The sequence below is a fragment of the Nycticebus coucang genome, chromosome 4, assembly GCF_027406575.1.
Source record: "Nycticebus coucang isolate mNycCou1 chromosome 4, mNycCou1.pri, whole genome shotgun sequence".
NCBI classification, from domain to species: domain Eukaryota; kingdom Metazoa; phylum Chordata; class Mammalia; order Primates; family Lorisidae; genus Nycticebus; species Nycticebus coucang.
In genome coordinates this window covers 134,902,370-134,927,413 of record NC_069783.1, presented here as the reverse complement: position 1 = coordinate 134,927,413, position 25,044 = coordinate 134,902,370, and the positions used below count along the sequence as shown (strand labels likewise).

The 25,044-nt window shown below is 57.4% G+C and overlaps 2 protein-coding genes across 5 annotated transcripts in view; one reads left to right on the top strand and one right to left on the bottom strand.

Moving 5' to 3' along the window:
- The window catches only part of RSPH14 (radial spoke head 14 homolog), a 76,314-nt gene that overhangs the window by 5,387 nt on the left and 45,883 nt on the right, over positions 1–25,044 (bottom strand). The window lies entirely within an intron of this gene.
- The window catches only part of GNAZ (G protein subunit alpha z), a 50,040-nt gene continuing 29,112 nt past the window's right edge, over positions 4,117–25,044 (top strand). Inside the window, exon 1 of the mRNA XM_053589432.1 lies at positions 4,117–4,317. The gene's annotated coding sequence lies outside the window, so the exon portion shown is untranslated. The remainder of the gene's footprint in view (positions 4,318–25,044) is intronic.

Below are 25,044 nucleotides of genomic sequence, written 5' to 3'. Positions count from 1 at the left end.
AAGCCTACCTGGCAGAGGGGCCGAGCACCACCAGGCGGGCTGTGGGTGGGAGTGCACTTCACATGCCTCAGATTTCCACAGCCATGTGAGGCATGGTCACTGTGTGTCCAGAACACCTGGGCTCAGGGTTGCAAGCGTTGCCTGCACTCCACCAGCTACCAGCAAGGGCTTGTGGGGGCGGGAGACCAGGAACAGGATGCAAAGACAGAAGCTGCACAATCGGAGCCCCGTGGAGCCTGTCAGTGGTCCTTGGACAGCCCCCCTCGCTGACCTGATCTTCTCTCCACCTCTCCCATCCAAGCCCCACAGAACCTGTCAGTGGTCCCCCGGACGCCCCCCTTGGTGACCTGATCTTCTCCCCGCCTCCCTCACCCCACAAACTGGGCCATGCCAGGCCTGACTCCCGGCCTCCTGCACCCACCCTGCTTCCCCTCAGGTACTGCCACAGGCTCCTACCCACTCCAGGCCGTGGGTCCAAATCAGCCATGACATAGATGGCCTTCCCCCAACTTACAGCAGGAAGGTGACAATTTGACCTTTCTGCCGGCAGAAAGGGGGACAAGGTTCTGGGCTGGGGAACACCCGAGCAAAGCCCTGGGCATGCAGAAGTTGTGTATCATCAAATTGGGGCCTGATTGTGGCCTCCTTTGCACCTGGCTTTAAGTTTTCCAGGAAATCCCAGGGACAAGTGTCTCTGCTGGGGCTACCAGGAGCTGCCTCCCGAGTTAGAACAGGCACAGACAGGGGGACAGATAGAGGAAGCTAAGGTCAGAAAAGTTGGAATATTAGAGGTAGTCACCGCCACTGTTCCCCTCTCCCTTGGTGGAGGAAACTAAGGCCCAGAGAGGCCATTCAAATGCCCGAGGTCACACAGCAGAGAGGGGCAAAGTCAAGTAGAGCTCTCGGCTCTTCCAGTTTTATTTCTCAGGCATTCGTCTTGGGACTCTCCTTCTGGAAATGCTCAGCATTGGGACCCAGGTTCATTTCGAGACAGAGGGAGATTAAAAATAAAATGTGTGCCGGGTGTGCCTTTCTGCTCGTTCACTTTGCTTCTTTTCAGCTAAAAGAAGAGTCTCAGGCCTGGCTATTTATAACTAACCCAGATCATGGATGGCTTGTTCAAGTGGGGGTGGGGCATGAAGACCCCAGTGGGATGAGCTGGAGGAAATCCACCCAGCTGGGAGGCAATGAGGGTCGAGGTGGGAGGACAGCAGGTGGGGCACAGAGAGAAGTCAGCCAGGGTGGCATCTGAGCAGGTCAGGCCCTGGGCCATGGGAGGTTCAGAGACAAGGTTCACTCCCATCCACACCATCAGGAAGTTAGGAGACCAGTGGAAGAGTAGGTTGGGGAGAGGTCGCTTCAGAACAGGTTGACATGTATGCTCAGACATGGAGTTCCAGGGTCCTAGGGCTCTGAAAGTACAGGATGGGAGGCCAGGGAAAGTGGGCACTCATGAAGGTAGAGGAAAGTACAGACCACCCGAAGGGCCAATAGCATGTGTTTCGGGGGATCCCTGATCTGGCCGGGCGCGTATGAGGTACCAGGATGGGCCAGCGGTTGATGAGCTAGGAACAGCCCCTAGGACTGAGGGTCACGACCCCCATGGCTGGAACCACCTGCAGTTGGTCATCTCCTGAGAGAGGAGATGACGCCACCTCCAGGGACCTTGGCCAGCTGTCCCTGAGGTGCTAGGCGGGTTCAGTCACCAGGGCTCCCTTTCTCATGCTACTGCAGAGCCCCAGCTGTCATCTCCCTGTCAGAGAAGACTCAGGACAGAGCACTGGCCCCCAGGTTCTGCTCCCAATCACTCCCCTTCCTTCCTCGAGGACTACACATCTGCATTTGGCTCCCTGGGCCCACCATGCCTCGGGTGACTCACCTGTCCAGGTTTGGCCTGGTACAGCCCCGGGCTCTGAACTCCTGGCACACTGATGTCCACCGTGCCTGCCTTCACCTCTGTCCTCGGCTTACTCATCCTGGAAGCAGCCTGTGACACAGCTAATTGCTTCTTCCTTCTTGAGATACTCTCCTCCCACGGATCTGGGACCCTCCACCCTCTGGTTGGTTCCCAACCACCTCTCCAGCTGCTCTTCCTTCTTTTGGGCAAGTACCGTCCCTTTCTCCAGCCGCTCCTTTCATGCCACCTCCCTCCTTGGTCCAGCAGCCTAATCCTGTCCTGTTGCCATCTCCTGACATGCCTGTGGTCCAATGGCCACAACTGGCTCCGTCCTGGATTCACCCCATGGAGGACTTCTCTGCTTTCTCATTTTCTCTGCACTAGTTGATACTTTTCTTATTTGATTATATCTAGTAGGACAACTCACATTGTGGGATCATGCCTACTGTAAATAAATATAGAAAAAAAACTTGTCATCTTCCTTGGATTTTTTTTTTTTTTTGAGACAGAGTCTCTCTCTGTCACCCTCTGTAGAGTGCTATGGCATCATAGCTCACAGCAACCTCAAACTCTTGGGCTCAAGAGATTCTCTTGCCTCAGCCTCCCAAGTAGCTGGGGCTACAGGCACCTGCCACAACACCCAGCTAGTTTTTCTATTTTTAGTAGAGACAATGCCTCACTCTTGCTCAGGCTGTTGTTGAACTCCTGACCTCAAGCAATCCAGCTGCCTCAGCCTACCAGGGTGCTAGGATGACAGACATGAGCTACAGTGCCCAGCCTTCTTGCATTTTTTAAAAGGCTCATCTTAGGCCAACAACCCCCCACACACACACTGTTTCGGGCACCCTTGCATGCTTGCTGACCTGGGCCAGCCCTCTCCTTCACACCCCACATCACAGGCCACCTCTACTCCTGCTGTGGCCTCATCTCTCGCTCCAGGAAGCTAGCTCAGTGGCAGGTGCCCCCCTGCCACATGCCCCCACAGCGTGTGGGTTCTCCTCCAGCAGTGTCGCATGACCATGATGGCCAATGATTAGTCTCTTTCTGCCCCTGCCCTGTAGCCAGGAGGGTCTGCAGGTCACAGAGCTGGGCTATAGCTGCTGTATCTTCAACCTCTGCCAATGGTCAGATGCTTCTGCTTAATGAACAGGGTGACCCACATGATTTGACCATAAAGGTGTAAAGTAGGAAGGGAGGTGTTAGCTGGGAGGCATCTGCATTTTTCTGGGGATGCTCTGAAATGCACAACGCCTCAGGTTACAGTGATGGGAACGACAGAGAACAACATTAAAGTCTTGGTCCTCTGGCCGGAGTCTTTTAAACAGGGAATAAGGGGTTCCTATCCCTGAGGTCCACACATAGGCTTTGAGATGGAAAGCAGAATTTGTAGCTTGACCTGATACATTTTGCTGAGGGTCTGATGCCTGCTATGAGATTCCCAAAGGCACGATAAGTGGCCTGGCCTTAAGTGAACAGGCTCCCTCCTACTTCTCCGGGCCGGAGACCAGCTCCTGGGCCCTTGTGCCTCCCTTCCCTTCCCAGGCAACCTTTCCTCTGGGCCAGGACTACCAGGGGACTCTCCAACTCCACACGCTGGGGGATGAGAGCAGCAGAGATGACTAATGCCCCTCCCATGGCTGCACAAACCTCACCGCTGCAATCTGCAGGCTTTGTACAGGCCTTTCACTGGTTCTAGAGTTTTGTTCAGACAATCCAGAAGGGAGGTGCCGCTAACCCCACTTTGCAAACGTAAAGACCGAGAGAGGTCGGTGGCCCAAGGACGCAGAGCTCAGAAGGGGCCCAGCTGGGTTTGAACCCGAGTGGGGCGGTGAGCGGGGACACTAGGGTGGAGGGAGGCAGGGCCATCGCTGCGCTCCGGCCCAGACTGCCCGGCTGTCAGACGCCGGCCCCCCGGGTTGGCGTCCTGGCCTCAGCGCAGCACCGTACCCGGGACGCCAGCGGGGGCAGCGCGTGCTGGACTGCGGCGCTCTCGCGGCCGCGGCCGCGGCCCCGCCCCCGTCCTTCCCTGTTAGACCAGTGGCGCGTCCGTCAGCCGTCTATGCCCAATGGCCAGCGAGCCGGCGCTCGTGGCGGGGCGGTGGCTCGGGGTTCGCGGTGCCCGGCGGGCGCGCAGCACCCCCGCCCGCGGTTGGCCTGGCAACGCGCTGCGCTCGCGGCTCCGCCCCTTGCCGGCGGCGGCTCGGCGCGCGGCGGGCGGACCCGCGGGCGGGCGGCGCGGGAGAACGCGCGGAGGGAGCCAGGCCGGCCGGAGCGTGTGCGCCGCCCGCGGTCCGGTCACGTCCCCGCGCGGGCGCCACCGCCCGCCTCGTGTGGAACGAGGGCGCCGCGGCCCCGCGCTCGCCCCGCCGCCCCGCCCCGCCCGGAGCAGCTCGGCAGATGCCCGGTGCCGCGGCCCGGAGGTGAGTGAGTGGACCCGCGGCCCAGGTGCGCGCGGCTGATCCTCGGGGATCAGGGGCGCCGCCGGGGCATCCACCCCACCCTCACCCGAGACCCCTCCGGGCCATTACTGGGGAGCCTCCTGGGCTGGGGGCGCAGCGTCAGGGGATGCCCGGCCGGTGTTGGGGGCGGCGAAAGTGGGCAGGGGGCAGCCTCACGCAGGCAGGTGCTGCGGGAGAGAGGCGCCGCCGCGGTGCCGAGGAGCTCGCGGGAGGGGCAGCCGCGAGCCCTGGAGGGTGTGCAGGGGGCGCTGGGGATGTCCAGCGGGGCCGCCGGGCGCGCCCAGGCAGTGGCTGGTGCGGAGCTGGGGCCGGGCCAGGAGACCTGCGGAGCGGCGCTGAGTCGGGGTCTCCTGTGGGGAAGCCGGGAGGGGTTGATCCCGGACGGCCCAAGCGCCAACGCGTTGCCTCGGCCGAGACCGAAAAGAGGGCCGAGGAGGCCTGGGCCCAGGGACCCACAGCTTGCAGTTCTCATGGCTCTTGCAGCGAGCAGGTTCCTTGGAGGCATTCAGAGCAAGAGATGAGTATCGACCCGCTGCGATTGTAATATGTTCCCGGCTCAATATTTTTTCCCTTAAAAGGCGGTGGGGGTGTTTGGGGGAGGGGTGTGAGGGCCGTAAGGCTGGGCTTGGTGTGGCCGGTCCAAGGGGGCTCTGCATTTAGGGCGGTGCTGAGCCTTTCTGGGTGATGATGATGGCAAGAATCGGCCTAGGCCGAGAACTGGGGCTCCTGTTTCTGACAGAAGAGCATGGAAAGGCGGTGCCAAGCGAGACAGGGCTCCCTGGAGTCCGCCTCTCAGGGTGGAGGGACCCGCCTAGTAGAAAAGGTCTGTCTGGCTTAGCGAGGCAGCCCAGTCCCTGACTAGCTCCTTTTTGCCCAAGTGATTTCCCTGCCCTTGGGATGGAGCTGTCTGGAGGAGGCTCCTTGGCCAAATTCAATTAAGCAAATATTTACTGAGCACTTGTTCCCCCAGGGCCTGGCAGTTGGGTGGACGTGATGGGAGTGGAATGGGCCTGCCCTCTGAGGACTGACTCACCACCACCCAGACAACCCAGTCCAAGTGTGGGTGCAGGAGCCTGGGGTCCGATGGGCCTGTGGGCAACATGACATTTGAAGGACACAGCACAGATGGGGTGGGCACTGCTGCAGAGGGGAGAGAGTGGACAGAGGCACAGAGAGGAGCTTGGGCAGTCAGGTCTGGTGTGGGCACTGGGTGTGCTTGGAAGTAGGAAGCATAGCAGGGAGGCAGGTGGGGCTGCAGAGGGCCGAGGGAGCTGGGAAGTGGAACAGCCCCCTGCAGCCTCCTCATCTGTAAAAAGGGAGACCTCTGTGACCCCAAGAGCTGTGGCGAGTCTGAGGAAGAGCACTGAGGACCAGGGAAGGCCCCTGGTCTTGAGCCAGAGCTATGGGTAACTACCCTGCCCACCCACCCCACCTCCCCAATGCCTCCTTCTTGGCCTGTTTCTGGATGATGCTTAGGTGACTGCCTCTGGCTTGTGGCGGTCTGGGAGCACCCCTCCGAGGGCCCGGCCAGGCTTGGGTAAAGTGCTGTGCCTTGAGTGTGCCTTGTTTCCAGAGAGGATGAGATGCTGACATTTGGCTTAAAACTCTTCTGTGTGTTCCTCTAACAGACGTTGGTTTTCTGAGACAGAAGGTGAATAAGACATAGTTCCTCTCCGTCAGAAGGCCAGTGTCCCCTTCTGCCCTAAATCTACTTGCTCGTTCTGGGGGATGTTTTTGCTCTCCCCTGAAGAGGTGGTTGTTACTCATACTTCATGCCCACCTTCAGACACACATGCTGGGTCACGGCTGATGGCCAGGCTGCTGCAGGGAGATCGGGGCCTGCCTGCCCTCGGGGGGTATGCAGTCTCTGCTGAACAGGCCAAGCTGCTTCGCTCTGTACCTCTCCCCTGGCCTGTTCCAGGGTCCTGCCATGGGGCTCTAGGTTTGGGACACAGTGGCTTTCCCCACCCACTAGTCCTGTCCCGGAGTCCCAAGGAGGAGAAGCACTTTGATCTGGACTTCAGGAGCTTCTAGGGTGATTCCGGGAACTTCTAGGTCACTCAACAACTTGGCAAGGCTGCCCAGGGCCCCTGCAGAGAGACCAGCAGGGACAACAGCCTTCACTTAGAAGGCATGCTGAATTGAGTTGCGTGTGTGAATGGGTGCATGCCGTTTCCTTCCCTAGAGGTAAGGAGGAGGCAGCCCTGTGTTGTCCCAAGCTAGTCAGAGATGCTGTATGGCGGTGAAGGCATCTTGCTGCTGCTGACCATGGCCAGCTCCTGGCAACTCTGGAGGAGGCAGATTAAGATGTCCCTCTCCTGAAACCCCTAAGAAGGAAATTTGGGGTAGCGGAGCCAGGGGCACCTACGAGCACAGAAGTGTGAAGAGGCACATAGTGCAGATACCAAGCTTCAGCCCCCGGCAGCTTGTGCAGACTGGGAAGGGGTGTGGGAGCTTACAGGCTCTCATGCACATGAGTGGTAAGGGGAGAACTCTGATGGAGGCAGCAGAAGATCTGAGGTCAGGCCCTGGCCCTGCGGTCCCTGGTCCAGCCCCATGCTCTCTGAGCCTCTTTGTCCTCATTTGCACACAGCGCCAAGAGTGCCCTTCAGGTCCCTGCATCCCCACGAGTTTGGCCCTTTTCATGAGTCCATCTTGGTAGGGGAGAAGCATCATGGGAGTGAACCAACAGGGGCTAATAACCATGTCACGGAGCCTAAGGAGCCGAACCTTCCACAATCCGTCCATTCATTTGTTCAGCTAACATTGACTAATGCCTGCCAAGTACCAGGCACTGTACGCGGTGCTGGGGTACAACAGTAATGTGGCGTCTGCTCATGGTGCTCACATCAGACAGGCAAGGGCTGACAGTAACGTGCGTTACCAAGTGCTGTACCACGGAGGAAACTAAAGTAGAAGGTGGGACACCTGGGAGAGGGTGTTGGCCCAGTGCCATGGAGAAGTGCTGGGCGAGTGGCCTGGCTGGCCAGTGGGGTGAAGGGAGGTGCAGAGGCCCTGAGCAGATACCACCCAGCTGCCACAGGACCCCCAGAAGGCCAGTGGCTGGAGCCCAGTGTAGAGGCTTGGTTGGGGTCTGGGTGCTAGTTCCAATAGGGCTCTATGGGCCCCAATGAGGTGAGAAGACCTTGGCAGATTTGGAGCAAAGGGGAGACTTGAGCTAATTTACACTTTTCAAGAGATGTCTTTGCTAATGTCAGAGAATAGGTTGGGGTGGCGCAAAATCCAGGGGCCATCAAGGGCCAGCGTAACATTCTAGAGGGGAGGCTGTGGTGATAGATGCCTTGGAGGCCATAAGAAGTGGGTAGATGGCAGATTTATTTTAAAGAGTAGCAGGTCAGATCTGCAATGGAGTAGAGGCGAGGACAGCCAGTGGAAAGATGGAGCAGCCATAGGCCAAGACAAAAGACGCATTCCTGAGAGGCAGGGAATGGGGAGTTGAGGTTGAGGCCCTGGAAGCCACTGATCCATGCTCATGGGGGTCACACGGGAGAGGGAGGCTGGAGGTAGCAACTTGGGGATCCTCAGGACTGAGGTATGTCACCTGGGCATTGAGGACAGGTGGGACCAGAAGAGGCTAGGCTGGGCCTCAGCGGCGCCACTGCTCAGAGCATACATTGAAATGGAGCATGCAGAAAAGGAGATTGAGGATTGGGAGCCAGTAAGTGTGATGGCGCCATGAGGGCTGGAGCCCAGGGACTGAGCAACGCGGGCTCGGCTGCCTACTTGATTTGTGGGGCCCCTTGATAAAAACTATTAAGCATTTCAGAACAGCAACAGTAGAGCATTAAACCTGTGTGACTTCCCAGAATGCAGTAACCTCAGAGACGGTTCTGGACCGTGCTGGGTCCCGAGCAGAAGGCAGGCCTGGAGGGTGGGCCCATGGCTTGCCTGCCTCCTGCTGTCCGGTGCGTTTCTCCTTCCTTTTCTGAGGGGTTGGGCGCCTTGTGTTCAACCATTGGGGCTGCTTTTGGGGTCAGTCAGACACAGCCTGGGAGCCTCCTGTGGCTTCGTGGTCCCGGGAACCCAAAGCCACAAGTAACGTGAAGAATTGCCTGCTGCACCTTGGCGCTTCCTCTTCCTGTCTGTGGCCCCTTGGGCAGGGGGCAGTGGGAGGCACATCTCAAGTTGAGGTCTGGACGGTCGCTCAGCAGGCCCTGGACGAGCACGGTCACAGCTCCACACTGCAATGGCTTCCTTGAGTTCATCTTTTTTCCAAGGGAACCTGCTACATCACAGAGTTTTGAGTTACTTGCTTCTAAATTAAGGTATAACTCTCTTTTAGAGACGTCCCTGGAGAATCCATCAAAAAGTGCTAAGAAGCAAGACTGCTAAAAGCCACAGCATAGGGAGGGGCCTTCACAGTGTCAAGCCCGGGGGTGCTACTTCCAGCAGCCTTCAGCCAGAAACACGCGAGTCCCCAAGGGCTCATCCAGGCCTCTCATGGCCATGTGGACTGTGGTCAAAGCAAACCTTTCGGGAGACCCCTGTCTCCTTGAACAGCCCTGCCCTGGCCCTGGGGACAGAGAGCTGCCAGGACAGGGTCCTAAGGCATGCAGACTGGGCCTGATGTGTGCAGCTCCCGCAGCACCCAGATGCAGGTGTTTGTAAGAAGGGCACACAGAGTCTGCTCCGGGTCATGTATCGAGTGCTTTCCAGGGGCTGAAGCTCACTTTGTCCTCCTACAACCAGTGCCACTTGAGAAGGAACATGTTTACCTAAGGTCTATGGTTGAGGTCACTTATGCCGTAAACGGTTGGTTCCCCAGTGCCTCAGTGGGTCTGGCTCACCAGGCGCCAGGAAGGGTGTCCAGAAACCAGAGGGCTTGTCTCACCAGCATGTAGCAGCCCAGTTTCTGCCTGGGCAGCCTGGCCCGCTGGCCCTGGCTAGTCACTGAAGTGTGGTCGCAGAGGGTGGGCTGGGCCTGCTGTGCTGGAGGCCAACTCTTGGGTTCTGCCCCTGCTCAGACCAGTGTTGGTGGGCTACGGCCAACCCTCACCTTTTCTATCCAGCCTCATCTTTTCTCACTCATATCCCTGGGAGAGGCAGCACAGGGGGGCTAGATCTGTCCCCATAGCCGTGTGCCCCTTGACAGGGTACCTTCCCTCTTTGGGCCCCAGGGTCCTTTTCTCTTAAGGCAGCGGTTCTCAACCTGTGGGTTGTGACCCCTTTGTAACAATGAAAATACATCCTGCATATCAGATATTTACATTACGATTCATAACAGGGGCAAAATTACAGTTATGAAGTAGCAACGAAAATAATTTTATGGTTGGGGGTCACCACAACATGAGGAACTGTATTAAAGGGTCACGGCATTAGGAAGGTTGAGAACCACTGCTCTAAAGCAAGGGGCTGAAGTGGGTGGGCTGTGAGGCCCGTCTCGCAGACACTGGGGTTTAGGCCCTGAAGCCCTAGAGGGGTGCATTGACTTAGTCCCAGGGTGATGCCGGGCCCCTCCCTGCTGTAGGCTCTCTCACAGTGGAGGCCGGCACAGGAGCCTGGCTCATCGCCACCATCTTTGCACCTTCTTGGTTCCTGCCTAAAATTGCTTCCCTTTGGCTTCTCAGCCACGGCCTCCCTGTGTCAGTGTGGAAGGCTGGTTTCTCTGGAGGGACCAACTGGTCCTTTTCGTTGCTGTTTTTTCCCCACAAACCGTTTTTGGACAGGGCTATACACAGGAAGGGTCTCCAGAGCCTCTCACTGCGAGTTCACAGGAGGCTCTCCAGGCTTCTGTTGAGAACAGCACCTGTGTTCCTGCCGCACCTCCCATGCCCCTTCCCACTGCTTTTTCCCCCGTAGCACTTGCCACATGCCACAGTATGACCTGCTCCTTATTTATTTATTGTGTTTCTGACTCCCTCTCTCTGGCCTGACTATAGGCTCCATGAGGGCAGAGGGGTTGCTGTGTTCACCATGGTGAATTGGCGCCCGGGACGTGGGCAGTTGTTAGCAAGCAGGTGCGCCCACGTGGTCCCATCGAACCCCTTTCCCAGGAGAGCTGGGCGTGTGCTCTCGTGTTACAGAACTGCTGCTCCAGCTCAGCCTTCTGCTTCTAACAGGCTGTGCCTCTGGGCCTTAGGTTTGGCCACCAGACATAAACCACTCACAAGTGGACACCACTGACTGGGCCCCAACGAGGCCTGGTGGTGGTTCCCTCTTGAGCCCAAGGCAGGTGGACTGCCTGGCTTCTCACACTGAATCAGATGCCTCAGGCTGACACCCAGCTAGCTCCTCAGTGACATGGCAGGACTAGTGGGCCCTTGGTCAGACATAGGGATTCACATAGCCGTGGCACAGAGAGGCATGTCCTTGGGAAAGTATCCTAAGAGAGTGAGCCAAGACCCTGATAGTAGTGAAGGAACATGGTTGTGATGGAGTGGCCCTTCCACATGGCCCTGTGCCTCAAGATCAGGGAGTGACCTCTCAGCCAGGCCAACTTGGAGGCATGAGTCCTCGGTGAGAGCCCCATCCATGCCTGTAGTGGTGACCCTGGCAAATCCCTGTCACTCTCTGGGCCTCAGTTTCTTTACCTTTAAATCAGAAGCTCTGAGCTGGGCAGAGGGTGTGCATAGTTTTCATTTCTTACCCAAACTCTGGAACGGCCACCCAAGTTTCTAACACTGTGTCTCAGCCCAGAGAGCACTCAGGGTTGATCGGTGATGTCTGCAGTGGGTATGGGACGCAGTATATAGACGTGCTCACCAGTGAATGGCCAACCCAACCATGCACCCCTGCCTGGCAGCTTCAGCCCATCAGGTGAGAACTCACCTCTGCAGCCAGCATCCTAAGCCTCTGGAACAGCTCAGGTCATTACTGAATCTCTTCCCCTCTCACTGGAGCTTTGCTCCTTGCAGTGGCCCCAGGGTCCAGCTGGACACTGACTGAACGACGGAGCAAGTGAGTGAATGAGGTAGAGACTCGGCCATTCAGCAAGGCTGGGAACCTCTTCCTGGGTGTAAACCTCATGCTGAACTCTGCTCTGGGGAGTCCCAAGAAGCCTGCCTGGAGCCAGGAGACCAGATGAGCATGAAGATGGGGTGCTGGCTAAGCTGTGTGCTCTCAGCACCAGTGCAGCAGGAGTGGAGTCACAGGGAGGGAGAGAACGGAGTGACCAGGGAGGCTGAGGTGTGTGAGTCCCAGGCTCTGTGGCTTGCAGGAGCCCAGTGGTCCTGTCTGGCCTTGGCCAGGGACAGGTCACCAGGTTTCACCAGGGATGAAGGCATGAAAACTTTCCAAGATGCTGAGAGGGGCCCTCTGAAGACCATCCTTAACTAATGGTTGGAGAACTTAATACCTACAGTCTCTACCCTGCCTCCAGGAAGCCCTGGCCTCCCATGACCCGGGGGTCAGTGCAACTCCTCCTGGTCCCCGATGTTTGCCCCACGCAGCTCTGTCGGGCTTGTCCTCTTGGGCCTAAGCTGCCCAGCTGTGTATGGCCTCAGGCCAGCCCCACCAGCCCCTCTTGCTTCCTGTGGCCCTGGGAGCGGCTGCCAGACTCCAGCCAGCCACCCAGCCCCTGCTGGTAGGGGTGGGTACGGGTGGTTCATTCCCCAGCTGGGCTTTCCTCCAGCTCCATCACCCCCTCACCCACTCTGTTACCTCTGATATGCTGTGCAAACATATTTCTTGATAAAATGCTGGGAAGAAAAATAATTAGAGTGTTGCCTCCATTATCCAATTTCTGATTAATCAAACTCTCTTTGTCCTCGGCCAAAATCTATTCATTTCCCTTAAACACTGGGCCAGTGCCAGGCATCGTTCCCTCTGCGATAACACCACGCGCGTGCACGGACATGCCCCACCCTGCCCTTGCCCAGCAGCCGGGACAGCACAGAGTGCAGACAGCGGCGCCTTGTCCCCCCACACTGCCACCTGCTCCAGGGAGCCTCCTGGCCTTGCCCCCGCAGCCCTGCCCTGGCTCCTGGAGTCCTTGACTGGGCTTGGTCCCCCAACCTGGCCTCAGTCTCCTGTGTGTTGGTCTGGTCTCGTTGGCTGTTCTGGGGCCCCAAGGGGCTGGAGCAGAAGGTTAAGATGCACCCCGGGCTCAGGGTGGGCCAGAGCTTTAGGGGCCACTGACATAGGAAAAGGGCTGGGCAGGGAGGTGAGGGTGAAGCCCAGACTTGTAAGGAGCTATGGCTGGAGCCATGCAGTATGGGGGGAAGGGGGGGGAGTAGGCTTTCAGTGGCAGCAACAAAAGTCCAGGCCACAGGGTTTAGGAGATAGATGAAGGGCAGCCTAAACCTGGGGCTCAGTGGTGGCACACTGCCAGGGTTAGCCAAGTCCAGGTAGGAAATAGCCACACATCCACCCATGTCTATCCAGGAAAAGGCCAAGGCCCTTCTCAGGAGACGTCCCAGAGTTCCCACTGTCCGCTCCCTACATCCCTCGCTCAGTTACCATGAGGGGCTGGCATGGATTATGAGCACCTGCTTGGTGAGATCCTTGTTGGCACATGGGATACGTGAGTGAATGAACGGACCAGCAGCCCCACCCTGTGGTGCCCCCCTTGTTATGAGTGCGATGGGGGTACGGTGAACCCCCTAAGTGAATTAGGCAGTGTGCTGGAGAGGGACTGCGTGATGTGGCTGTCTGGGAGTTTGGGGTTCATTTTCAATTGTAGATAGGATGGGCAGGGAGGCCTCCTGTGGAGGAGACATCTGAGCCATTGGAGAGGTGGAGGAAGCCACTTGCTCTGTAGATAAAGAGCTTTCCAGGCAGAAGGAACGGCTGGTACAAAGTGGAGAGCAGGTGATGGTGCTAGAGGGTCAGCAAGAGTGCCAGCACAGCAGCAGCGGGGCAGAGGGAGGGTCCTGGGAGACTTTGATGGTGGCCCCGCCCTGGGTGGCAAGCAGGAGAAGGCTTCAAGCGCAGAGATGCACTCTGCCTTGTTTTTACACTGGCTGCTGGTGACAGTACAGGGGGCTGGGCACCGCCAAGACCAGCGAGGTCCCTGCCGCTATGCAGATGAGAGGCTGGAGCTGGCAGGGCAGGGGTAAGTGGTCAGAGTTTGAAGAGACAGTGTCAACTGAGGGCTTCCCCAAGTCCGGCCACGCCAAACCCTGACCTGAGGTGCTCCCGAGGGACAGTGTGCTGGGCACTAAGTGGATGTCACGGGTGTCCCCCCCATCACCTTCCCTGTTGGCGCACTAAGCCCAGCTGCCGTTCAACAGTCACACCTCTTATCCAAGATCTGCCCTGGGCCCTCAGCATCCTTTTTCCTGGAAGAGCCTGGGAAGTTCTTTTCCTTCTTCAAGTGGGACAGCCGTGATTATGTTCCTCCTTCCTGAGTTCCCTGTGGGACAGCTCCTTCCCTGGCCCCATCCCGTATCCCTCACTCTTCTACAAGATTTCTCTTTAAATGTTCCCTTCCTCCTCATAAGAATCCCCAGTTTGGGCTGGAGGAAGGACCCAGTCAAGGTGGGGTGCAGGGGCCACAGTGGGTAGCCTATCACAGAGGGAAGTACAGTGCTAGCAGCCCCAGACACTCGCCTCAGGAGGACCCACAGCTCCTGACAGAGCAATGCACATATTCCTCAGACCTGGGAATCTGCACTTCCCAGACCCACCCTGACCTACACAAGGTATTCTGAGCACATAGGGGTGAACGTGGGGGCTTGGCACACAGGCCGTGGGGTAGGGCAAGAAAGGAAAAGGGAACGGACAGGAGGTGCTGCCCACCTGCCTGGGGGGAGAGACAAGGCAAGGAGCTGAAGGGGCCCGGGGGTCCCTGGAAGGAGCCCTCCCCAGAGGGGGTTTGGCCAAGGGTCTCCAGGTTTGAGAGAGAGGATTATGGGATGCCACACTCAGGAGAAGGAGATTGCAGGGCCGCAGAGACCCAGAATGGTGGAATCAGATTCCCCACCCAAGCAAGGGTCCTGATCAATGAAAGATAGTAGTTCTTTTCCCTCAGGAAAACAGGAGCCTGGGGCCACAACCGGCCCTGGGCCGCACCCCCTTGGATATGGCTCCTGCCAAAGGCCCTGCCTCTTGTCTGCTGTTGTGACTGCCTACCCCTCTGTAGGTGAACCTTTCCGTTTTTATTTATTTATTTATTTACTCCTGGCCTAGAGAAACATCTGGCCAGATTTCCTCCTGAGTCAGTATTCCTCAGGTGATGCTATCACCCCTGGTCTGCTCAGCTGTGGTGACTGTGAGCCAAAAGACCGGACATGTGGTTGTGGGTGCCCAGAGCCAGCACAGCTCAGGGCCATAGGGAAGGGCCTCCCTGGTCATCTCATGCCACTGAGAGGCCCAGCCAGGGCAGAGCTGCTGGCGGAGTTGGGCTTGTGTGCTCATGGGGGATACAGTATATGTTAACCCTGGTCTTCCTCCCATGCACTTGGACCGTGGCTTTAACATAAGCAGGGAGCTTGGAGGAGGCAAAGAAGGGGCCTACTTTTAAGGGGAGACCTGCTGCAGGTCAGCAGGGGCCAGGCCCATCAGGTGGAGGCTGGGGGTTGTGGCCTGGACCCTGGTCACTGGAGTGGCTGCACAGAAGCGACAGACAGGGAATCACATGGCCCCCGAGCCGAGGATCATTAATGCTTTTCATATGCACACACTGTCATTTCTCAAATATTTGCAAAAGCTGTTGGAATAAATGAAATGCAAAGTCATTTTACAAGCCTTACAGAAACCTTGGTGCACAGAAACCCTTCCTATTGCCATCCTCAGCATACATGCACAGATCAGTGGCTGCTCATCCTCCTCCTCGTAAAGCATCCAGCCTAAGTCCATGGCTGGCTGAGCCCTGCAGGACATCTCGAGCCCCCCCCCCATGCACTTCCGCCGCACTGTCTGACTTAGTCATGTTTGGCTCTTTAACTAGTAATACTCATTCTAACTACGTCCCTAAATACTGTATAAATGACAGAGCATTCCTGTAGGGACAGTTTCTATGGACATTACAGTGGATGCTTTGGAAAGCCTCAGTAGAAGTCGAGGTCAGATTGGTGAACAAGACAACCATAAGTTTGGGGGCAGGGAGTTGTAACCACCTAGGGTTTGGATCCCTGTTACTTTTGAGTTGGAGAAAGTAAACCAGATGTCACACAGCTGGGCCGTGGCTTGAGCAGGAACAGTGCCAGCAAGTCCAGGATGAGAACCTGGGCTCCAGGAGAAGGTCGGAGCTCTCTCCAAAGATTGGTGTGTGTGTGTAAGTTTATCTGTGTAGGTAAAAACAGGACTCCCTGCTTTAACTCACTTCTCAGTAGAGCAACCGGCCAAGTTTGATTCCGAGTTTTGCTCGTTAATGGATATTAGAAATACATCTATAGTTAGGTTGGAATCCATGGCTTGATCTTTCTTGTTGGGAATTTTTTTTTTTTTTTTTTTACATAGGGAAGGTCATTCTACTTGAAAACGCTGTAAACCCTGAGTCTACAACAAAGCTTAGGCCATGGAGGCCGAGGATGGGAGGGAGCTGCTGGATGAAGTTGTAGATCGCCCAGGGCAAGCTACCCTGGAAACCCCTCTCCCCAGGACCAGAGAGACAGAGGGTCCTTGGATCACCACCCCACCCGAGGGGAAGTCCAGGGGCAACTTTCAGGGAAGCGCAGGGTTTTCTGGCATGAGAGGACACGGCGGGAGGGTGTGAGGATGGTTTCTGCAAAGTGAAAGGCTAGGCCTGGGATCCTGTTTCCCACGGGACCAGGGCTGGCTGGAATGTGAGTGGCAGTGGGGCACATGAGGCAGGAGGCTCCAGAGGGGCGGGAGAGTGAGAGAGAGGAGGGATGGGCAACAGAAGCTTCGAGAGAAGGGCTGGGTCTACCTGCAGCTGGGGAGGGTGGATGAGCTGTGCACTTGGGGGTCTATGGAAAACAGGAGCAGGAAGGCGTAGGCGGCCTGGAGCATGGGGGGAAGCCCTGCACAGGGGTCCCAGGGGACCCAGCAGAGCCGGGCCCCAGAGTCTCTGGGCAGGCTGCAGGACTGAGATCTCAATCCCTGGGTCCCCATGTGGTTGGCAGCACGACCCCTCTGTGGGTACCTAGAAAGGTCACCTTAGGTAACACACGCAAAAGGGAGTGCTAGAGAAGCTTCTGAGCCCTGTACAAATATTTTTTGGTGTTCATCCATCTTCCCATCCATCTGTTCTGCAAATCTTTCCCAGAGCACCTGCTTCAAGGGAAGCAGAGCCGGCGACTGGGGGAGGAGGGCAGAGCAGGAGTCCAGCCCCACCGAGGTGGGGAATGGGGGCACAGGTAGGAGGCCCTGGCAGTCCCAAGGCTGAGGCAGGGCCTGTCTGTGCTCATCTTGGCCATCTCTTCCTGGGACAGGTGTACTCCCACTGCCAAGCCAGCACTCACCAGGCTTGGTTCAAGGTCACACGGGCCTGGTACTGCGGTGGTGGTGGGGGTCCTGGTACTGCGGTGGTGAAAACCAAGGAGTCTCTCCCTGGGTTTCAAGGGGGACATTTTCAGCCAGTCAGGGTGGGGCCACACATTGTGAGAGATGTGTTTCCTAGAAGGGTGGTCTGTCCTGGTCCCAGGTTGGCCCTGGCATTAAGGCAAACATGGTTTTATGCCCGAGATGTGGCTTTTTAGCCCATAGGTACAGATGGGCCCCAGCTTATGATGGTTTGACTCCTGGTTCATAGACTCTGCGATGGTATGAAAGTGGTTAGCATGTAGCAAAAACCATCCCCAGAGTAGCTGTGCAGGCCACGGCTTCTCTCTGTCAGGACGGTGTTCCGTAAGCCCCGTGAGGTCCGTGATAGGTGCTTTTGCCCAGGTGTAGGCTGATGTAAGGGATCTAAGCATGCATAAGGTGGGCTGGGCTCAGCTATGATGTTCATTAGGGTAGGTGTATTAAATTCATTTCAACTTAACATTGTTGTCAATGTACAGTGCATTTTTGGGGGGTATGACACATTGTCAATCGAGGCATCTGTGTGTGGTGGTGCATCAAAAACCTGAAACCATCAGGTCCTTCCTGGGCAGGTGGAAGAGGCACTGGGGTGCCCCAGCACAATGCGTGGATATGGGATATGTCCTCATGCTGAATACCTGCCCTGGAAGCCTTGAGAGCCACAGCCCTGCCCTTTACCACCCCAGTGGGAAGCTGGACAGGGAACCATTAGGACAATGTTGCAGGGAGTACAGGTCCCTGCCCTCCCAGATGAGCCTGCGTGTGGACACCGACCTGGCTTGCTCGGCCCAGCACACACTGTCTGTGGTTTCACGGTCCACCCTCCCGCTGCACATCCAGGCGAGCCACATGCTGCTGAGTGCACTGCAGAACTGGTTCTCCCTCGTCCAGCGAGACCACTGCTCTGGAGGCCTGTCCTGCATCCCCTGATGGCCACCTCCCCCCAGGTGGGGAGCTTCTTCCAGAGCCCTTGAGTTTAAGGGGGCACCTTTCTGGCTGGAAACCCCTATTTAAAGAGACAGACTTGGTTTTCAGGCAGCGACCCCCAGGCTGCACCCAGCTCATGGGAAGCATACAGAATGCCCTCCCGCCCTGTCTGCGGGCCAGTTTAGGAATAACCCAGCCCCTTAGTGTCCAGTGGCTCCTCACTGGCGCCTTTCTACCAGACAGCATTATCTGCTCCCCACCAAGAATCTGAGCTCCTTGACACACATATTCAGCTTGTTCCCCACCTCGGTCCCCTGGCCCTGAGCCTCAGGCCCACACACACTGAGGCTGCCTTCTGGGAGGGCACAGTATTGATCGGGGCGGGTTGAGTGATCAACTGGCTGCCTATTCAGATCTGAGGGTGGAGCCTCAGGCTTGGGCACGGGTGCTGGGTGGTTCAGGAGCAACAGGAGAAGCAATGGAGGGCGCTCTTCCCAACAAGCGAACGAAACTGGGCTGCTGGGGGTGACCCACTTTTCTGAGATGAGATGGCCTCCGGCCTGAGGATGAAGGTGCAGTGTTGACACCACAGCCCAAGACCCCCTATCCCAGCCCCACCCAGCACCACTGGGTCTGCCCAGGCTGTCCTATCAGCCTAACTGTGCACCCCTCCTGCATCCCCAGAGGACAGTGGCAACCAAGCATTGGCCTGTGCAGCCATCAGACCATAGGAGGTGGCCTGAAGCTTTAGCCATGAGCTGCACTAACCCTTCATGAGGAAGGTAATCCTTTTTTATTTCTCTCTCAATCCCTTTCCTTCAAGGAGAAAATCCCGGTTTGATGCCAGCATGGTCTCACACTGTCTAGCAGGCGCTATTCCCTGCATTTAACCAAAAGCAAGCGGCCTCGCCTGGCCCTCCGCAGATGCCAGTCACTGGCTAGCAGCAAAAGCAGTTCCTTTACACTGCTTCAGATTTTACATTGCTTCTGTCTAGGGAGAGTGACTCTGGCTTTCCATTTCAAATGGAAATGTGAAGTTTTTTTTAAAGTACATTTATTTAAGTTTATAGGCAACTCAAGAAAAGCAGTAACAGCAGGTAATACCCAGACTTGGCCAGATTAGGCTACAGTTGACAGGTGGTTGGAGTGGGTGGGGGTCGGAGGATGTCGTGAGAGCTGAGCCCTGCAGACTCCCAGCAGACGACCCTGAGGAAGTCACCTCCTGTCTTTACACCTCAATTTCCACATCCATAGAGCCATAGCCCCCTCCCGGCCCTTCTCTTACGAGATGACAAGTGTGTGAGCCAGGCATTCACCCCAGCGGTGGAGCAGACAGGTGCTGGATGGAGGTGCAGTATCCCCAAGTGCCTCCAGCCATGGGCCTCTGGGCCCAGGTCCCCGTGTGCCTTCCCTCCTCCCATGTGCTGTAGATAAGGAGACCCGCCCAGTCACAGCCGATCCAACACCCTCTGCCCAACCCACCGTCTCTGGCTCCCTGGGACAGCTCCTCCCGGGGGCCCAGCCCACAGCTGCCTCTGATCTTTCATGGACACACATGGAAACAGCTCCATGGAGAATCTGGGGGACCCTGGACAGCAACCAGCCCATTGGGCAACGTGTGCAGGACCGCCATAGAGAGGGAGAGACACACAGCCATGGAGCTGCCACGTCCATTTGTTCAGAACAGACAGAGGAACTGGGCAGCGTGAAGGACACCTGGCTCCTGGGAGACCAGAGGCCGCTGCCGAGGAGGCCCCTGCGGGCCCGGAGCCAGGCTCTGGGAAACCTAATGAGGGGATGCGACCTTGGACAGGAAAGGAACAGGCAGTATGTCGACTGAAAGTAAGCCCGGTTTCAGCAAGCCAGGCGCAAAAGGCAGTGCAGAATATTTCCTTATTAAGAGGGGGAGAAAGGCTAATAATCAGCAGTGACCGTGGGCACAGGCTTTTCTGGACCTTCGGTTTCTAAAATAGAGGCACAGTGGGAGTTGACACGGGAACAGCAGTTCCAATGGGTGGGGACAGGACCCACTCTTTAAAAGAAGCAAATAGAAATGCTCTGGCTGAGCGTCAGCCCAAGAGCTCCCACACGGGCCTGGAGGCACGGGGCACAGCCAGGAGCAGAGTCAAGTGTGAGCTGCCCTCATGCCCCAGGCGTAGGCCCAGGGCACCCCAAACACATTTCCCGAGATGGCTGGCTGAGGGGCTGAGGCTTCCCTGTCCTGCCCTTGTGGTCTGCTGCCAGCCCACTCTCCCTTTCCCTCCTGGTCACGGCAGAGCAGTCACTGGGTCAGAGTGGAGCTGGCAGGTGCAAGGGCCACTACTGCCAGGGTGGAAGGCATCTGAGCAAGCTGGGAGTCGGGGGAGGGCAGTGCTGAGTCATAGTCCTGCTCGGGATGTGCTGGGCCGCTCAGCCTCCACAGGGGACTCTGGGGCAGGGTGAGGGGCAGGTGGGCACAGGCAGCTTGGGGTGGCTGATGGGATGGAGCAGGCCTGTTGCTCTGAGATGGGCCATGACTCCTGCTGCCATTCCCAGGTCAGCCCCACTGACCACCCCAGTGCAGGTCCAGGGCCTCAGGCTGGGGCGAGGGCTGGCCAGGAACCTTAAAGATTCAGAGTATGTATCTGGAGAGACCTGGGAGGCCGAAGGTGCGCTGGGGACCAGCGTTGCTTTGCCTGCCACCTCTTGGGGTCCTACCCCCATCCCTAGCAGGGTTGGCCATCTGTGTGGCCTCTGCTCAGGCCTGAGACATGATCGTGCCTGTCCATCCATCCTCTGTCTGCGGACAGTGTGTGTCCTCATGAGCCCAGATGGCCTCCCTGGCAAGAGTCAGCATGTTAAACCCTCACCCCATCCTGGCTTATCCTTTCTGGGGGTCTAAGGTCAGCAGCGGCAGGCCTTCCTATGAGATGAAGAGAAGAGGCAGGCAGCGAGGGGCTGGGCTGCTGTCCCTGGGGAAGTGGGGCGCAGCGATGAGGGAGCTTGGCCAGTAAGCTGATAAGTCTTCCCATCCTAGAGTTCCCCTGGCTTAGTCCAGCTTGGGCATTGACACCTTTGGTGACCTTGGCTGTGAGCCATCTTCGCCTGCCAGGGCGGGGCATGGGGTGGTGACTCTGTGTGTGCTGGCTATTTAGCAGGAAGCCCTGAGCGAGGCTTTTTGGCAAGAGGATGGGAGGCACGAGAGCAGGTGCGGAGGTGACACCCCCCAGCCCATGGCAGGCTGAATCGCCCGAGCTCTGTGCCTGCATGGGCTGAGCCTCCAGGGATTGCACCTGTAGAGAGCAGTGGCTCCCAGAGCAGAGGGTGTCCAGGATGCCAAGGCCCTGAGATGGTGGCCACACAGTCCCTCCATGACCGTGTCCCCCTGCCTTGGGCTGTCACCTTCTGGGGAAGGGGCAGTGTGACACAGGGGCTGGCATCAGGCAGGAAAGTGAGTCAGGAGGTCTATTAAGGGCTGGGATGGAGCTCGTCAAGAGCCTGCCTCCAAGAGGAGCTGTTTCCCCGAACCACTGGGAAGAGGTGGCACAAGCCCAGCCCAGGGGCCCCCAGCCCTGGGTGGCACATGCCTCAAACACTACATGGCTCAAGCACTACACGTGGGTGGGCTGGGGGCAGGGGCCTGTCAGGGTCTCCCTGATACAGTCCATACACCTGTACTGAGCCCCCGCCATGTGCACAGCAGGGTCCTGCTCTACAGGGACAGCCATGCCTGCCACTTCCCTGCTCCCAGCCTGCTGGCCAGGCCTGGGTACCCGCAACATCTCCCTGCTCCCACCAGCCACCTCCCCAGTACCAAGCACTATCCATCGTACAGCCCACACGTCTTGCAGAGCCGCTCACTACATCCTCCTCCCCCCTCTCGCCCAAATGTCTGCATCCAGGAGCATCCCCTGGCCTGGACACTGCTCACCCAAACCCTGGCTGGCTCCCAACTTGCCCTTTCAGTGACCTCCTACCCCCACTCTCAGCACCAGCCACATCATCTCCTTACTGTCCCTCAGACAGACAGGTATGTTCCTGCCTCAGGGCCTTTGCACCGTCAGTGTCTTCCTCCCACCTGCCTCTATCACCACCTGCTCACATTCATCCCCCACTGATCAAGAGGTCAGTCCCATCCACCTGCACAGACTTGCAGCCTGGCAGGAGCTCTGTTTCCATCATAGAACAAACACCTTCTGTCACTCACGTTTTATTTACTGTCCATGGCCTGACTCCTGCCCTCCATGCCTGAGCAAATGTAAGGACTGGATCTTTGCCTCATTCAGCAGGCCCCCTCCCAAGTGCCAGGCTCAAATCCACGGGTACTAGAGACTCAGCTCCCCTCAGCCTCAGGCACCTCAGCCGGGTTGCACACCACAGCCAATCCTTCCTCTCCATGGGCTGCTCTGCTCCTGGGACACCACATGCACCAGCACACACTCGTGTAGCTACACACAAACACATCCGTTGGGTCTGCATGCACACACAAGCATGGTGCTGCCTGCACACATGTGCATGGACCCACGTGTGCATGTGAGCAGGCATGACCACACAGTTCCCCAGCCCAGAAACTGCTCGTGGGTCCCCAGTGCCAGACCCAGGACCCCTCATCAGAGTGCTGCTGGGCATGGCTGGAAATCTCAGCGGGATCAGAGGGAAAGAGTGTACAGGGAGAGGAGGAACGTGTACAAAGACCCTATGGTGTGTTTGTGGGAGGTGTTAGGGATGGGAGAGACACACTGCCGTATCACTGGGGAAGTGGAGGAAAGTCCAAGTGACTGAACACAGAGAAAGGGGAGGCCCGAGATGAGAGGAAGGGGCAGGGCAGAGCAGAGGCCCACCTGGGACCTTGGTCTTCAGTGAAGACAAGCAGAAGCCACTGAGAGGTTTTAAGCCATGTGTGCAGGTGCATGTCTGTGACAGTGCAGGTCTGTTCAGATGTGTGTGTGCACACAGGTCCCTGTGCACATCTGTGAGAATATACAGGTGCACATGGGTCTCCATGCGGTTGCCTGTGTGCAAGTGTGGTCACGTCTCCCCCCACACACAGGCAGCTCAGGACCAAAGCTGAGTGGGTGCATTTCACCCTCCTCAAGATGCAGCACCAGGCTCAGGGCCACCATGGCAGGGCTCGACCCCAGGGCAGAAGCTAAGGGGTAGAAGGAGGCAGCATAGCACCTGGTACTGGGCCCTGCCCAGGTACGCCGCCTGCAGGGAGCCGCCCTGCTCACAGCTAGAGGCCAGCCTAGAGTGCGCTCTCGTGGGGGGGGGGGTGGAGAGGCCAGGATATGATACAGGCTTGCCTCTTCCTCCCGCATCACAAGGCCACCCTGCTTTTAAGGGAATCCCAGCCTGATAGGCGAGACCACAGAAAGGGAGGGCACCCAGCCAGCAAAGGAGACAGCCATGTATGAGCTGACCCATAAGGAATAGGCCAAGCTCCGTGCAGAAGCCAGGCGAGAGGCACCACACACAGGGAGTGGCCCAGGAGAAGCTCCGCAGCCCCACTGGTGGTGTCAAGCCTGGAGCTCCCCAAGGCCCCGGTGGAGGGGTGCCACCTAGAGGGATCGCAGGGCCATCTTGTGCCACGTGAGGAAGTGACAGCGTCTCAGCCTGTTCAGGTGCAGCTGTGCCCTGCGGCAGGGTTGCCCATGATCCCTGTGCCATCATAGGCTCTTACATCTGGGATTCCCTTGTCTCCTGTCTGGACCAGACTTTATCCCCAGAGAGGGGTCACTGCAGGTGTCCCAGAGGCAGCTGGGAGCCTGCTTTTCTTAGGTGGCAGCAAATAGCTTGGGGGGCTTATCTGGGAGGAACCTGTTCTAGGTGGTCTTTGTCCTTGACACCGACTGGCTTAAAGGGAATCAGCCGGTCCATTGGGGCCTGGCTGTTTCTCATATTTTTTTTTTTTTTTTTTTTTTTGTAGAGACGGAGTCTTACTGTACCGCCCTTGGGTAGAGTGCCGTGGCGTCACACGGCTCACAGCAACCTCCAACTCCTGGGCTTAAGCGATTCTCTTGCCTCAGCCTCCCAAGTAGCTTGTTTCTCATATTTTAAACATTAACTTGAGAAAAACAGTGATGATATGGGGGACATCCCTCAGCCCAGCTGGATGCTGCGTCTGACGGGAGGCTGCTGGCCTGCTGTGGAGTGACAGCACCAGCGGATAGTCTGGCCCAGGTGGCCCAGCAGCTGCTGGGCTGCAGGAAGCTGCCCCAAGTGGTGGGATGAGGGCTTTGGATGCCTTTCCACACCCAGGGGACTGTGAGGTCATCAACAGAGATGCAGAAGCAGCCACAGGACCAGTCTTCCACGCACTGACAGCCCATGGCGGAGAGAGGCGGTTCCCAGGTGTGATGAGAGGCAGGACCTCTTGAACACCACGCTATTGGTTTACAAGCCCTTATTCCGTCAAAATTTCATTAAAGGAAATAAAGGAAACATGGTAAAATTCAAAGGCGCAAGCCATCTCTTATGATTCCACAACCCAGAACTTACTGCTGCTTGGAGAATGCTACTCCAGGCCTCTGCCTACATGGTGCGTGTGTGTGTGCACATTACACTGCACAGTACACCAGCAGGTGCCCTGCCAGCCCCCACTCTGTGCCAGGGCTGGGGTCTCCACAAGGTTTCTGTAATTTTCCAGCTTTGTTGGGACTGGGCTGAACGACCCTTTCATCACTGCTCTCAGCAGATATATTTCTGGGCGTTCCCTGGTGCATCTCACCCCTGTGCCTGCCTAGCAGGTGAGATTACAGTGAAGTGAGACATTCTTCAGCCTCTCTGAGTCTGGTTCCTTCCCTCCTTCCCTCCTTTCACCACCGGCACTTACTAGGCACCTACTGTGTGCTGGGCACTGCTCTGCTCCCGACATGGGACTGAGAAAGGACGGCCATCTCCACTGGCCCTCTGGTCCGAGTAGAGGTGGCATCAGCATACAAGGTCATATAGGTCACACATTAGCTGAAGGCTGCTATAGAGGAGGCTAGTGGGCTGGTGACACAGTGACAAGGACAGTGGGGCAGTGACTACCACGAGCTGGCACTTGCTGAGTATCAGCTCCTCACAGAGACCTGTGACTGGTCTGAGACAGCCAGTGACATGCCTGAGGCCACACAGCCCATGAGGAGGAAACGGTGCTGGCCAGGGCCAGTAAGGGATGAGACTGACCACCTGAAGAGCCATGGAGGGCATCAGGGTTTGACCAAGGGAGAGAGGCAGCATCAGAGATGCTTACTGAGCCCTCACTTCAGAGGCTGGTAGGTGTGGGGAGCAGGGAGAGTGCAGGAGGCCACAGTTGCTGACAGAGGACAGGATTGTTGAGCTGGTGGTCAAGGTCTGGGCAGGGGGAGGGTTGGGGAGGGAGTGGGATGACAGGGAGGATGGAGACGACAG